The sequence below is a fragment of the Bos indicus x Bos taurus genome, chromosome 10 (assembly GCF_003369695.1).
Source record: "Bos indicus x Bos taurus breed Angus x Brahman F1 hybrid chromosome 10, Bos_hybrid_MaternalHap_v2.0, whole genome shotgun sequence".
NCBI classification, from domain to species: domain Eukaryota; kingdom Metazoa; phylum Chordata; class Mammalia; order Artiodactyla; family Bovidae; genus Bos; species Bos indicus x Bos taurus.
Genome location: NC_040085.1, coordinates 4,287,825 through 4,303,050, shown reverse-complemented (window position 1 = coordinate 4,303,050; position 15,226 = coordinate 4,287,825).

Here is a 15,226-nt window from a genome sequence, read left to right as displayed (position 1 = left end):
TAGTGTATGGGAATAGGGGACAGTTTCAAACTGATCAGTGCCAAATACCCTACCATGTTCTTACTTGACCAACAAATCCCTCCTGTGTACACAAGAATGACCTCATGGCCCTCATGGTGTTTATAAAGCAGGTACTTCTGACTACATTTCACCTACTCAGGATATTTCATGCATGAATATTCCATGGCTAGTTAAAATTCCACTAATACTTTCCCATTCAGAATAATATCCTTTATCAGTCTAATACAATGTCCTAATGAGGTGGATGAACCTAGAGCCTATTGCACAAAGTGAAATAAGTCAGAAAGAGGAAGACAAATGCTGTACATTAATGCATGTATGGAATCTAGAAAGACAGTGCTGATGAACCTGTTTTCAAGGCAGCAGTGGAGACGCAGACAGAGGGCACAGACTTGTGGACACGGCAGGGGAAGGAGAGGGCGGGGCGAATTGAGAGACCACGGAAACATGTCCGTTGCCGTGGGTGAAAGAGATAGCCAGTGGGCATTTCCTGTGTGACATGGGAGCTCAACCCAGTGCTCTGTGACAACCTAAAGGGGTGGGATAGGGTGGGACTTGGGAGGGAGGTGCAAGAGGGAGGGGACACATGTACACCTGTGACTGATTCATGGTGACACGATAGCATGGTGATAGCACAAACCAGCACGATATTGTAAATCAATTATCCTCCAATAAAAATTTTTTTTAATGTTTTCAAAGCAGAAAATTAAAACATACAAGAAGTATGGCATATCGGGAGGGTGAGCATATCCTGTGATAATTTTATCTTGTCTTATGAACTACCTAATTTAAAATTTAAAGTCCTGTGTTACAAGTTAATTGTTTAATACATTGACCACAGACATTCTGACTAGATTATAAACTTCTCAAGGATAAGAATCATATCACCAATGACTCTGGTACCCTTCATAGCACTTAATATAATCCTGAGCATATTGAGATGTTCAATACATATTCACTGAAGTCAATGGCATCTTTAGATTGGAGTGCTTAAATTCCAAATCAATGGGTATTAGGTGAGAGATGGTGAATCAGCTGGGGTCCTAGGGAAAACATAAAATCACACTAGGTAGTTCAGATGAAGAGACTTTAATGAAAAGACTACTTCAAAGGTATACAGACAAGGATGGAATTCTCTGGTGGTTAAGAATCTATACTCCCAATGCAAGGGGTACAGGTTTGACCCCTGGCCAGGGAACTAAGATCCCACATGGCATGCCCTAAAAATAAAGACTTGAAAATTAAAAACAAACCAACAACAAAAAAACAATTATATATAGGCAAGGATAAGAAAAGAAAGAAAGTATGGTGAGGCACCTGGAGTCAACTACAGAGAATGAGCCATTTTCTCCCTGGGATGAAGAAGCAAAGAAAGGAAGTAGAGTTAGCAGAACCTAGTGAGAAGTGGAGCTGGGAAAAAAAGACCAGTCTGGCAGAAAATGTGATTGAGGAGTGATGAGCAAGAGGTGGGAAAAATACAGCAGGAGGCAGGGAAAAATACCCTGCTTTCCACCCTCAAATCTCCTATGTGTTCCAGCTCACAAGGAGTCATGGAAATATAGTCAGCAAATTTCAATTTGCTAGGCAGGGCAGAGAACAGTGGAGAAAGATTTGTGTGGCAAAGACTCTGGCAGGATTGGGAGGGCATGGTTAGGAGGGCAGTTATGCTAAATAATCCCCATAGAAAGTTCTCATTATACGTGGAAATAGGAAAAAAGTTTCAGTTATATGTAAAGAATAAGGGAAGCTGAGAAATCTAAAAATTACGTGGGGAAAAACTAAGTCCTGATGTTAATTTTCTTCACTGGATCACTCTGAATACAATCTAAATAAGAGAGTAAACATTCTGTTACATTCAAACTTTCAATTATAGCAGTTTCAAGTCAAGCAATGAATGCATATATCCATCACTCATAGCAATGAATAAAATTCATTTGCCTAAATAACTGCCATTACACTCAAAAGTGGGGGGTGTACTTAACGAGAGTGCCTCTGGGTTTTTTAGGGAGGTAGCTGTGAAGTAAAATAATAGAACACAAATGATCCTCCTGTGTGGAAGAATTATTATGAATAATATCAAACTGTTCTCTTTAAATTTATGAGTCACATCTTATCATTTTTTCCTTTTGTTTGGTGCCCACCCATGATCACATAGGGTTAATGAATATTTGCATAAATAGAATGATAGAACATTAAAGGTCTTGTAATCTGCAAACACTTTTAACGGATAAAAAGCTCCCACAAGTCACCTGCCCTTGACCAAATAGTTGGTTGCAGCAGAACCAGCCTGGAATGCAGATTGTCAACATTCTAATCTGGCCATAGTTCTAGAAATGCTTGATTTTTAGGAAAGTGAAAGTGGAAAGTGAAGTCGCTCAGTCATGTCCAACTCTTTGCTACCCCGTGGACTGTAGCCCACAAGGCTCCTCTGTCCATAGGATTTTCCAGGCAAGAGTACTGGAGTGGGTTGCCATTTCCTTCTCCAGGGGATCTTCCCAATCCAGGGATCGAACCCAGGTCTTCCGCTTTGCAGGCAGATGCTTTAACCTCTGAGCCACCAAGAAATGCTCGATTTAGCTCCAATTAAATGGCAAAAGAAAACAACGGTTAAAGGCAAAGGTTTGGAATTAGGTAGATTTGTGTTTAAATCCAGTCAGACTGTAGGCAAATAACAAATAAATTCCTACTTAACTGCTGTTCCTTCTTCTATAAAGCTGGGGTGAATATCCACCCCATTAGAATTGTTGTGGGTGGACTAAAAAAATATAAAATGTTCAGTACAATGCCTGGCATCAGTACTTGTCTAATAAATAAAAGCTACTATACAGTAGCTTTCTTTGAAAATCAGTTGATAATTATTTATAGATGATGATCAATAAGAATTGGAGAAGCACTGTTCAGGGAACTCTAAACAAAGAAAAGAAACTTTAAGTCAATCAGAAGAAGTAAAGTGGAAAATAAGGGAAATTGGAGTGGAAATGAATGCAATAGACAGTCCTAACTGTAAATGAATTGGTTTTCTTTTTTCTCCTTCATCTTTACTAAGGAAACATGCCCAAGACTCCCACTTAAAAAAATTTTTTTATTAATAGGCTTTATTTTTTAGAGTCATTTATTTTGGATTCACAGAGATTAGTACTACTGGGCCGACTGAAAAGTTGAAAATAATTGAAAAGCATAAAGCTCTGCGCAGATACAAGGTGGTATTCTTATAAATAAATATTGAGGTGCCCGAGACCTGGTTAACACACCAAAAAGAAATGAATCAACAGAACTTGAGCTACTTAGTTTTTAAAGAACATCAAGGGTTAAATGGTGCAGCTGCTGGCAGAATTGTGTACCCTGCTATGGCAAACTTTTCCAAGGACTGATGGATTGCCTATCTGAATTCTATCTAAATGAAGAATTGCAGGCATAGCTGTGGAAACTTATAGATACTATCACACCATACTGAATAAACCAGTTGAAACTGTAATTAAATGATAGGACCAATGAAAAATGTATAAACAATCTACTGTGGAAAAGGCACCATAACTTGCAAGGGAAATTCACAAAGAAATACTCTGAGGTCTTGAGTGAAGTAAAGACTATCGTGCCAAAGGGAAAACTAGTGGGTAAGATTTATAATTATAAGGTTTCCCTCAAATCCTTAAATGCCGAGACATTTCCTACTATCTAAGAAGAAATTTTGATGAGGTCAACACTGCAATGGCACTACTTTAAAAATAAAATAAGGATAGGGACCAGGTTTAAAATGAGTAAACAGTATATGAATCAGTAAACATGGCTTAAGGTGGAAAAGCATAAACTGAAGGGTTTCAGAGATGCCTCTGTGCTGAGGAAAACCTGTTTGAAATTTGTCTAAGCAATCTGGAAGACAGAATATCAGGTTCATAGATGATACTAAGTTCCTTCAAGTAGAAAATATAATAACTGTGGGAGAAATGATAGGAAAAACCGAAGAGTTTGCGTATGTAGGCAGAAAGGCAGAAACTCTCATTCTACACACTTCACATCCAGGAGTGCTGACCTCCTTTTTAGAGGGGTAAGTCTCAGCGAGATGCTGATAGGTAAGGAAATGTCATAGAGGAATGCTCCATAGAGCTACAGTCCCAGAGTTCACCCTGAAGTAGATACTGGGCAAAGGGTAGAGGCGGACCACTTTCTCTCTGGCTCCAAACTGTGGGATGTTCTGTCCTTCCAGAGAAGTCTTCTTGAATGAGAAGTGCAGAAGAACAATGAAGAGAGACTTTCCCCTTAAGGAAAAATGTTTTGTGGAAGTTAAGCTAAAAACTGTAATAGGTACCCCATGTGCGTGTGCTCACTCAGTTGTGTCCGACTCTTTGCGACCCCATGGACTGTAGCCCTCGAGGCTCCTCTGTCCATGGGATTCTCCAGGCAAGAACACTGGAGTGATTTGCCATTCCCTTCTTCAGGGGATCTTCCTGATCCAGGCATCAGACCCCCATCTCTTGTGTCTCCTGCATAGGCAGATGGATTATTTACCACTAGCGCCCCCGGGAAGCCCAATGTGCTCTTAAGGCCTCAGTTAACTCATGCAGCAACCTTTGAGGTCAATTTTGAGATCTTCAAAACCCTTTGAAGTTTGACGTGAGCCTTTTATGCAAGAAAAGGCGCTCTTTGAATGCTAGGAGTTTACTCTGGCACTTGTGTGATAAATCCACAGGTCAGTGATGAGCTGCAGACCAGTTTAAGGATGGAAGAGACTGCAGTGTTGCAGTCCAGAAGGATTTGGAGATCACTGGGCAAAGTAGAAAACATTTTGTATTTGTATGTTAGATTCTCTGTTTTTGCTTTCCTTTTACACTTGATAAGATCACAGAGTTGGCCTAGTATCCCTCTGTGTAAAACTCTCAAAGGTCTTGGATGCTTTAAAGGAAAGGAATGCATTTTAGAAACAACTTTGAAGTCAGTTTCTCTAATTCTTACATAGTCTAATGTTGCTTTTCCATTTATACCGTTCCTCTTATGCAGCTGATTATAAAAGGAGTAGGAAGAATGCAGTTAATTTTCATGCCAGTAAAAGAAGCAAAAAACTGACAGTTGTCTTTCATACAAAAAAAAAAAAAAAGAATTTACTAAGCATTTGCAAGGTACCAGTGTTTTATATTCATTTAATTATTATAGCAAGCTCTTAAGGTATTATTATTCACATTTTAGAGACTAGAAAATTGAGGCTCAGAGATATTTAGTAACTTATCTAGGCTATCTGGCAGGGCCAAGAAGACTCAAAGTCTGTTTGATTCTAAAGTCCATATTCTTAGTATCCATATATATAAATGCTGATATTCTTCAAGTCCATATAGGATTGCAATTTGTATTAACACAGTAGAACGAAGTTTAAAATACTTTCTCATCTTTAATCTTTAATATCTTTAATCTTCAAAATCTTTTCATTTTATTCTATATTGCAGCTTACCCTGTTGGTAAAGTATCCACCATTAAAGATTATAAAAACTATTTTTCAACAAGGGACATGCCACTGAATGTCATGACTATTCATGTGCTGGTTCTAGTGATTTCGAACAAATTTGTTTTGTGGTGCCCTCTCTATTGCATTTTTGAGTAGGCTGTAAATCTTTTTAAAACCAATAAAAATATAATTTCAGAATGTTTTAAAAGCAATCTCTCATGTCACTGAATTCTCAAGTGATTTCTGTTTCTGCTTTCTTCTACATATAATGCAAAGAGGATTCTGATGAAAATAATTTAATAGTTAAGTATAATTTTTTTTTCTAATTACAAAAAGTAATATATGATGACTTAACTGAATTTAGACCATGTATAAAGGTGTAAGGGCTTCCCAGATGGTGCTAGTGGTAAAGAATCCATCTGCCAATGCAGTACACATGTGTTCAATCCCTGGGTCAGGAAGATCTCCTGGAGTAGGAAATGTCAACACGCTCCAGCATTCTTGCCTGGAAAATTCCCTGGACAGGGGAGCTTGGTGGGCTTAAGTCCATGGGGTTACAAAGAGTTGGACACAACTGAGTGACTTAGCACACACACAAATAAAGGTATAAAGAAAAAAGTATCCAGAATTCCACAGATAAAACATGATAAGCATCTAATGTTCTTCCTTTAAATGTATATGAGAACAAAATGTGAATTGTGGATTATTTGGAAGGCGGTTGAAGAATTTAAAATAATTTAAAATTATATATATATGTACATTTTAAATATACATATATCTATTTTGTATACGTATATATTCATCTAAGATAGCCATTGAAATTTTCAAATACTTTCTGTAAAGTTAATTCCATTTCTCTATATGATGACTACGAGATGTTAAGACTTTAAGCAAAAATTTGGCCAGTTTGTCTAGATGAGAATTGAAAACACATTAACGTGATTTTTACACAGTAGAAAATTTGAATTTTTGCATGTTTTAATTTTATTTTTTTCTATTTATGAAGATAATATATATGTAAATGTATAGTATAATGTGTAATATATAATATATATAGTATGTAATATGTAGTAAATACAAATCAAATGACACATAAAGAGATTAAAAATAGCTAATATTTGTTGAATGCTTTCTATATGCCGGGCACTATTCTAAGGGTTTTATTTATATTAACTCATTTAATCCTCACAATCATAATATAAAGTAAGGACTATTATTTACTGCCTTTATTTTGCAAATGAGAATCTTGGGCATCAAGGGGCTAAGTAATTTGCTTGAAGTCTTGGTTTACTAGGAAAACAATCACGGCAAACGGCATGGTTTTAATTTGCTCATTGAGTTTTCTCATGAGAAAACAAAGCTGATGAATTAGAGCCTTGCCATGCATATGTTATAACTTTGTTTTAGGAAAGAAAATGATCAAGTTCCACATGATGCTCTTTAGATGAAGAAGGTAAAGGGAGGGTGGACACACACCTAGGAGAATCTGGATCTGAACCCTGGGACTCAGAGGAAAGGTAGTGGGTCCCTAGGACGTGCAGCTGCTAAACAACAGAGCTGAGATTCAGACTCAGGCAGGATATTCCCAGAGTCCACACTGAACTATTCCCTAAATTGCCTCTACAAAGTATAAAGAAGAAAGCTATTAAGAAGAAAGCCAGGATTAATTAACTCATTGACCGAATAATTGGATCAATCTCGAGTCCCTCTCTCCTCCCCAGAGATTGGGAATGATACCACCTGGCTCAAAGCCCCAGCCCTCTAATTATAAGGTTGGTTTTTCTGGCATGACAAGTTTCTGTCCCAAGTCATTACATTAGCAAAAGACTCAGGTATAGTCCAAAATATCCACCATGAATATCAAAGACACTTCTATGCCTTGGGAAATTCCAAGGATTTAGAGTTTACCTCCTAGAAACCAGAAATAAAAATGTCAGCCAAAATCCTTTATTATATAATACCACCCCTCTTAGCATATCACTGCAGGCTGTCAAACTGCTTTTCTGCAGCATGGAATCAGCTCCTCAGCAATAGGGTGTCCCACAGCTCGTGGCTTGGCCCCTTTTGTTTCCGTGCTGTCCAGTGGGACAAGGGACATGAGGAGCTGACAGCTTTGCAGTGACAATGAGTGAGTGACATCAGAGGAGAGGAAGAGTTTTCTGAAGGAGGCAGTGTAGAGAAGCTAATGGTGGAGGATGACTTTGGCATGAGCTCAGACTTGAGTAGTCATAAAATCATTGAATAAAAAATTACGAGTCTTACATCCACACTCCTACCTGATATGTAATATAAGCATCATCCCCAATTGGTCAAATAGCCAGGCTGCACTGTAATAGACATGGCAAGGAAGGGTAAGCCAATTATTCTTGGGGCAACCAATTTTACTGATATAAATCTGATTGTTTTTAAACTATTTCTCATAGTGAGCCAACATTTACCTTTTAATAAATCTTTCCATTGATTTTTTTACTACCTCATGGAACACAGTTTTGGCTAGGCTGCGTAGCATGTGGGATCCTCGTTCCACGATCAGGGATGGGACCCATACCCCGTAAGTGGAAGACCTTAGTCCCAACCACTGGACAGCCAAGGAATTCCGTCCTATGGAACACATATTCACACAGCCATCACCTATTGTTTAGGACAGACATGCTATGAAGTCAGCCATCATGTCTCTCCTTGGTTTTGGCTTCAGCAAACTAAACATCTTCCTTCATCCACACCTCATGGGGCCTTGTCTTAGTTCTCACCACCTTTAATATCTTGCTATCCCATCAGCATCTTTCCTAAAATAGAATATCCAGATATTGTTGTGTTAATGAAGAGGATAATGAAATCACTATTGCCAATAAAATATTTCAATTTCTCCTCTTTCTATAAATATGTTTTTGAACTTACAGAGTCTTTTTCAAAAAAGGATATGAAGGAAATAGGAAAATAAAATGTATATTAATATCTTATCCTCCTGTTATGTTTTAACATATTTGTGTGTTTAAAATAATACTTTAAAATAACTTTTTTCTGTTTTATATTATGAAAATAATATGTATTAGTAGTAAAAATTCAAACAATACAACGAGTAATAAGGAAAAATTTTTTTAAATTTCTCTTACTCTCAAACTTTTAATCCCACTTCTTAAAGCACAGTTTAGCTTACTGTATTTATCCAGAATATTCTTATATTGGGCATCTTTCCTTACCAACATTATGGATCTATCTTGTTCTATTTAATAGCTGCATAGTATTTTATTACATGGTTATACCATCTTTTATTTACCAGTCCCCTTGGATGGACATAGATGTTGTTTCCTCTCCTTTTTTAATTTTATAGCAATACAATAAATTTTGTGTTTCTTTGAACACATGAGAAAGCACATCTGTAGGATAATTTCTTTGAAGTAGACCTGCTATGTCAAAATTTATGTGCCTTCAAGGGTACACCAATTTACACTCCTGCTTATAGTGTGTGGAGTACAGTAGACTCCTGAACAACAGGGGTTTGAGATGCGCAGTCCACTTACACAGGGGCTTTTATGTGATTGGTGGTTGGTTGAGTGGGAGGGGCAGGGGTGGTGACTGTTAGAGTTATTTTCAGATTTTCCACTGGGTGGAGGTCTGGTGCCCATAGCCTTCTTATTGCTCAAAGGTCAACTGTACTTGTTTTTCCACATGCCAAACTTTAAAATAATTGTTAATCTAAAAGCTGACAAATGGACTATGATTTCAGCGGGATACCTTCTGTTTGCCCCTCCAGATGCACCTTGCGCTCTTCTCCCAGCTCTTTGCTGTACACAGATACTGTACGGACTACATCACTGGATTCCTGCACCCTCTCACTTCTTCTATGTCAGATTTAGAAACAGGGGCACCAGTTGAAGATGGGGAAGAGGTATTTACTGATGAAGTTAACGTATTTATTTCCTGGGCTCTCTCCTTGTGGGGTCTCTGCAGACTGGCTGTGACCCTTAAGGTCAAGGACACAGCTTCTGTCCACACAAATCTGTCTCCATTTTCTTGTCCTTTCAGACATAGAAGGCTGGTCTGCCCTGGTTTTCCTATATCCTGTTCTACCTTTGTAAGTGGTGGTTTGGTGGTTTAGTCGCTAAGTCGTGTCCGACTCTTGCGACCCCATGGAGCCCACGAGGCTCCTCTATCCATGGGATTTTCCAGGCAAGAAAACTGGAGTGGATTGTCATTTCCTTCTCCAGGGGATCTTCCTAATCCAGGAATCGAACCTGGGTCTCCTGCATTGCAGGCAGATTCTTTACTGACTGAGTTATGAGGGAAGCCCCAAAGCATGCCTTGAAGCACCTCATTTGAATGTTCTGTTTCCTGCCAGCTTTTGTTCCTGAAAGCTTGACCTAGAGAGATTCCCCAGGATGTTTAGGAGGTATCTCGTAAGAGAGGCAATTTGAACATAGACCTGAATGATGAGAAGGAGTGTGAAGATCTTAGGCTTAATGTGTTCCAGGTGGAAAAGGTCCTGCTTTTGGAACAAGCTCGTCATAGTTGAAGAGCAGCAGGAACACCAGAGTGGCTTTGGGCCATCAGGCAAGTATATGGTTTGTTTGTCTGAGAGCCATTGCTTCTTATTCCTTTCTGAGAGAGCTCTAATTTTGTTCAGACATCATGGGAAGATTCAAAGGATAAACCACCATTTGTCTAAGTGAATCATGAAAATTCTATCCCAATTCAATCCCTGATTGATTTAGGAATGCGCCTGTAACCCAGTTCCAGCCAATGAGACATGAGAGGGAGTTTTCTAGGGCCCTCTTGAGAATTTTTCTCTCTGGTAAAAAAGCAGATATAAAGGAGAAAATTCCTACCTCTTTCTCCCCTTTTCTGCTTTGGACGCTTTTTGTGAGAATATGATGCCTAGAAACGTATAGTCTTTTGACAACCATGAGACAAAGGGCAGGATCAAAAACAACATATGAAAGTAGAAGAGTGAAACGTTGGAAAGAACCTGGACCCTGATGACATATTGGACCTTCCAAGCCATCTGTAGGATCACCTGCCTTCAGACTCCCTGGTAAGTAAATAAGCAAGTGAAAATCAATCTTAGCTTGAGTCACCATTAGGTGGAGTTTCTGTTCCTTGCAGTTGACGCACCAGCTCACAGAGTAGCAAGGTAGAGGGTGAGGAAAGGCAACCGATATAAGAGAGGTAGGCCAGGGTCCATCACAGTGTCGCTTAGGCCAAGGCATGGGATTTGGATTTTATTTCAAAGGCAAGAGATTTCTGCTGATGACTCAGCGCTGCTGCTGCTGCTGCCAAGTCGCTTCAGTCGTGTCCGACTCTGTGCGACCTATAGACAGCAGCCCACTAGGCTCCCCTGTCCCTGGGATTCTCCAGGCAAGAACACTGGAGTGGGTTGCCATTTCCTTTTCCAATGCATGAAAGTGAAAAGTGAAAGTGAAGGCACTCAGTCGTGTCCGACTCTTAGCGACCCCATGGACTGCAGCCTACCAGGCTCCTCTGTCCATGGGATTTTCCAGGCAAGAGTACTGGAGTGGCGTGCCATTGCCTTCTCCGGACTCAGTGCATACAGGCATATAATAAAGATTTATCTAGCTATCTATCCATGTCATTATACATATTTATCGTGTATATGATAAGAATATTATTTAGTATTAAAATTATAGGTATTGACTAAAAATACATTTTCCATTTTAATTTTTATAGAAAGTACTGTTTAGAACCGGATAAAAAGAAATAATAAAAAGTCTCACAAGTAACTTACAAACTATCTTGACTGAAATTCCCAAATGTTGAGAACTTACTAATGTCTGATATTTTATGCTCGGAAGAACTTTCAACCTAGTTTCTAGGTATTGCTTCGGTCTTCTTTAGCCACATCAGGGTCTTTACCAGTTATTTTCTTCTTCAGAGAGTTTGCAACTGCCACCTCAAACCCTTATCTCTCTTTGAAAGAGCCCCCAGTTTTTTCCTTTGTCTTGTCTCTTTGAAAAGAAGGCAACTTCATTTAAGCATGGCTGTCCTAAATGCCATGGATGGTGTTTTTCTCCTAGTTGGCACCAAAAACATCACAGAATAAGGTAGATCATTTAAAACATTTTCCTCATGGTTGTCGTGTTCCTCCATTCAGCAGGAAGATTATTGGTTACCATGGCAATAGCTTCCACAGCATTCCATTCCAAGGAACTGCACAGGTAGAGCACAAGTTTTCCTCTGCGTTCGTTCTTTGCCCTAGCTCTCTGCAGATCTGCATATTTTTGCAGCTTGTACTCTGACTGCTGTTTAGAACAATCAATCAGCTGACCAAACAACCTAGAGTTAAGCCAGATAATTTTTTCAAAGGCACCATATCCCCTTCTCTTCTGAGTATTTTAAAAATTTACATAAACCGTTGTACAATGATTTTTCTAACAGCACCAATTAAAAACTTTCTGGTATGTTTTTTCACCTGTCTGGTATTTTAGTTGTACCTCTTTAACCATGTTTAGAAAATAATGAATTTACAGTAAAAATTAGAGCAGGAGATAGTTCTATGAGATCATTTCCCATGAGCTTAATATCATGTCTTTCCTAAGGATAATTCTCTGACTTTCCTTCCTTCACCACTCCCAAACCCTCTTATAAAATAGTGCTGATGCTCAGAAGAGTAAAAACTGTCCTCAAGCCACTGCCTTTGAGATACCAAACACTTAGATTTTCCCCTATTAAGGCTGTTAAGTACTTTGTTTCTATTCAGAACCTTATTGATAATAGTAAAAGGTGGTTTTAAACAGTTCAAACAAATTACTGGCACACAGCACCTGTTACGTTACAGAGGCGATGGAATAACTTTAGAGATCAACTGGATAAATTCTATTTCCCTACAACTATAAAAAATTATTTTATTACTTTTAGTCTTTGCTGATTAGTTTCTTTATAACCATGTGGCATAAATGAGGAATCTAGAGATTTCTATAGTATGTAGAGATACCTTTTAATCTATTATTTCTACCTATAACTTTGAAACAATAGTGGTATTTTGGTAATGAAAAAGAGGGAACATGGAAGGGGAGTTGGGATTATCTGATGTTAAGCAATTAAAAATAAGATTTGGTTTCAACCCTCTTTCAGGGAAGGATTTTATATCTCCTAGATGTCTTTCATTGAGAAAGACATATCTCCTGACCTATCTATGAACATCCCATTGAATATCACCATCTCCTATTAAGGGCATGGAAGTAAACTCTGTAACTAAAACAGATGCCTCCACCCACAGCTTCTAAAATCAGTGGGTATTCATAAACCTCACCACAAATTTTCAGAGCATAGTGGGAAAAGGGAACTGTTAAAAATTTGAAACTCTATTAAAGTACTTTCTGACTCTTCCGGTAAAAGAAAATATATTACTTTCTAGGAAGTTCACTACTTTAAAAAACAAAGCAATCAGGATTGGAAATTCATGGCTAGCATTTGGGTTACATCACTCAGTTTTAGGAGAGAAGACATTTACTTTTAGATAGAACGCCATATAGAATGGGTCTCAGATTTCTCTCAAAATTGCACTGGAATTGTTTCAAGGGATAAGAAAGACATCATTATTTTCTAAGCCATTTTCTGTCTAAACTAAATCACTTTTCTCTTTTGTGTATTTGCCATCTATGTTAAAGCTTTTACTTCACCATTTTCAAACACTTCATTCCACTCTTTTATTATGATTTTATGATACTGTGAAGCATACCTCCAAGCATACCATGATAAAATGTTACAAAGGTTTATTTATTCCTTTACACGAGGGCTTCCCATCCCGCACAGCGCTAAAGAATCTGCCTGCCAAAGCAGGAGATGTAATAGATGTGGGTTCAATCCCTGGGTTGGGAAGATCCCCTGGAGTAGGAAATGGCAACCCACTCCAGTATTCTTGCCTGGGGAAAATTCCATGGACAGAGGAACCTGGTGGGTTACCATCCATGAGGTCCCAAAGAGTCAGACATGACTCAGTTACTGAGCACCACTGGGTACATGAACACATATATTACCTTATATGCTAATCCCACATAAACTAGGAAGAAAAATCAACCCACCATTGGTAGAATTTTCCAGATTAAGCACAGAGTTAAAATAACCACACAAACTTTGGGAGTAATTATATTACACTGCACCGTGAGATTTATATAGAAAAACAGTTGCTCTCAATTTTCAGTTGACAAAAGAGCAGTTGAGAAGAGACTATGTAGCTCTGAGAAGCAGAAACGCTAATGAAGGGTCAGCATTGTATAAGCATGAGGCAGCTAACATGCCGTTTTGACAGCTGTGTAAAGATGAGGGGAAAAAAGATTGTAAATCAGAGCAAGTCATGACGAAAGGATGGAATGAAGTGTTTGAAAATGGTAAAGGAAGAGCTTTAATTAATATTGGTGGAAGGAGCACAAAAGACAAAAGTGATTTAGTTTAGGTGGGAAATGGCTTGTAGAGAAAGTTAAGGGGAGTAATAATTTGTATTTTAATTTGCAAGGGCCAACGGATGATATTATTTGAAGAATGATAGTTTTAATATTTTATACACTTAAGTTCCATTTATCTGAAACATAAATTAGTACAAGTTTCTATTACTCTTAATTGTATATTAGACAAACTGGCAAGCAGGGGTTTGCTTTTGATCAACCTTTGTTTTAACCTTAATTAAAACCACTTTCAATATTTCAACTTAAAAGCAAGATCATGATTTTATAATGTGAAGATAATAGAAAGCCTGATTTAGTTACAACTTGGTCTGAATTCTTTTGGCTAGTATCCTTCAGTTCTGGGTTCCTAATATAATCAAGAAAATGTACATACAGAAAGAAGTAAAACCCACTTTTCCTTAATTAGAAATCATGTGAGTAGTTTAATATTAAAAACATTTAAAAAATACACATGGTACAAATTCTATAGCGTTTTAGCTTCTTTTATTTAAACTGCATCGATATCCATTTACAGCTCTCCTAACAACCACAATCCTGTCCTGGATTTTCCAGGTCACTTCAGATTCCAAATATTTTATCTATTGTTAAACTATGTGTTTGGATTTGGGTTTGGAAATAGCAATAGCCTTTGGCATTATGTAGTGATTCTATTTCTGGGCCATGATTATCATGTTAAATCAGATCAAATCAATGTTCATTATTTGAGTCAACCTAATAATAAACTATGAAATAATGGGGACATTTAAAAAACTCTGTAGTCATTTGCAATTTGAAGAGCGTTCATAGTATGATTATAGACACAAACACACATATAGCCAGTAAACCTACAGACACATGGCCCCTCATCCTTCCCACCTACTGTGTGCTAAGTCGCTCAGTCGTGTCCGACTCTGTGCAACCCCGTGGACTGTAGCCTACCAGGCTCCTCCGTCCATGGGATTCTCCAGGCAAGAGTACTGGAGTGGGTTGCCATTTTCTACTCCAGGGGATCTTCCCAACCCAGTGATGGAACTGGGTTACGCCTAGCCTGCATTGGCAGGCGGGTTCTTTACCACTTGGGAAACCCATTGCCATATACGAAATGAAAACAAGAGATAATAAGAGATACTGTGTTATATGTTACAGGGTCAAAACTAAGGAAGACAAAAATAGTCTAAATGTACTTGTGCGAATACTTAAATAAAGAGCACTTGGTGATATTTTCAATTTCCATAGGGTTAAAATCATATTCTTGATAAATCAGAACTGAAAAGGTACACTGGGATTTGCTATGTCCACGACGATAATTACGAGGGAATGAAGTCAAGACTGACTCACTATTTTATGCCAAAACACTGCTGCTTCTCAATGA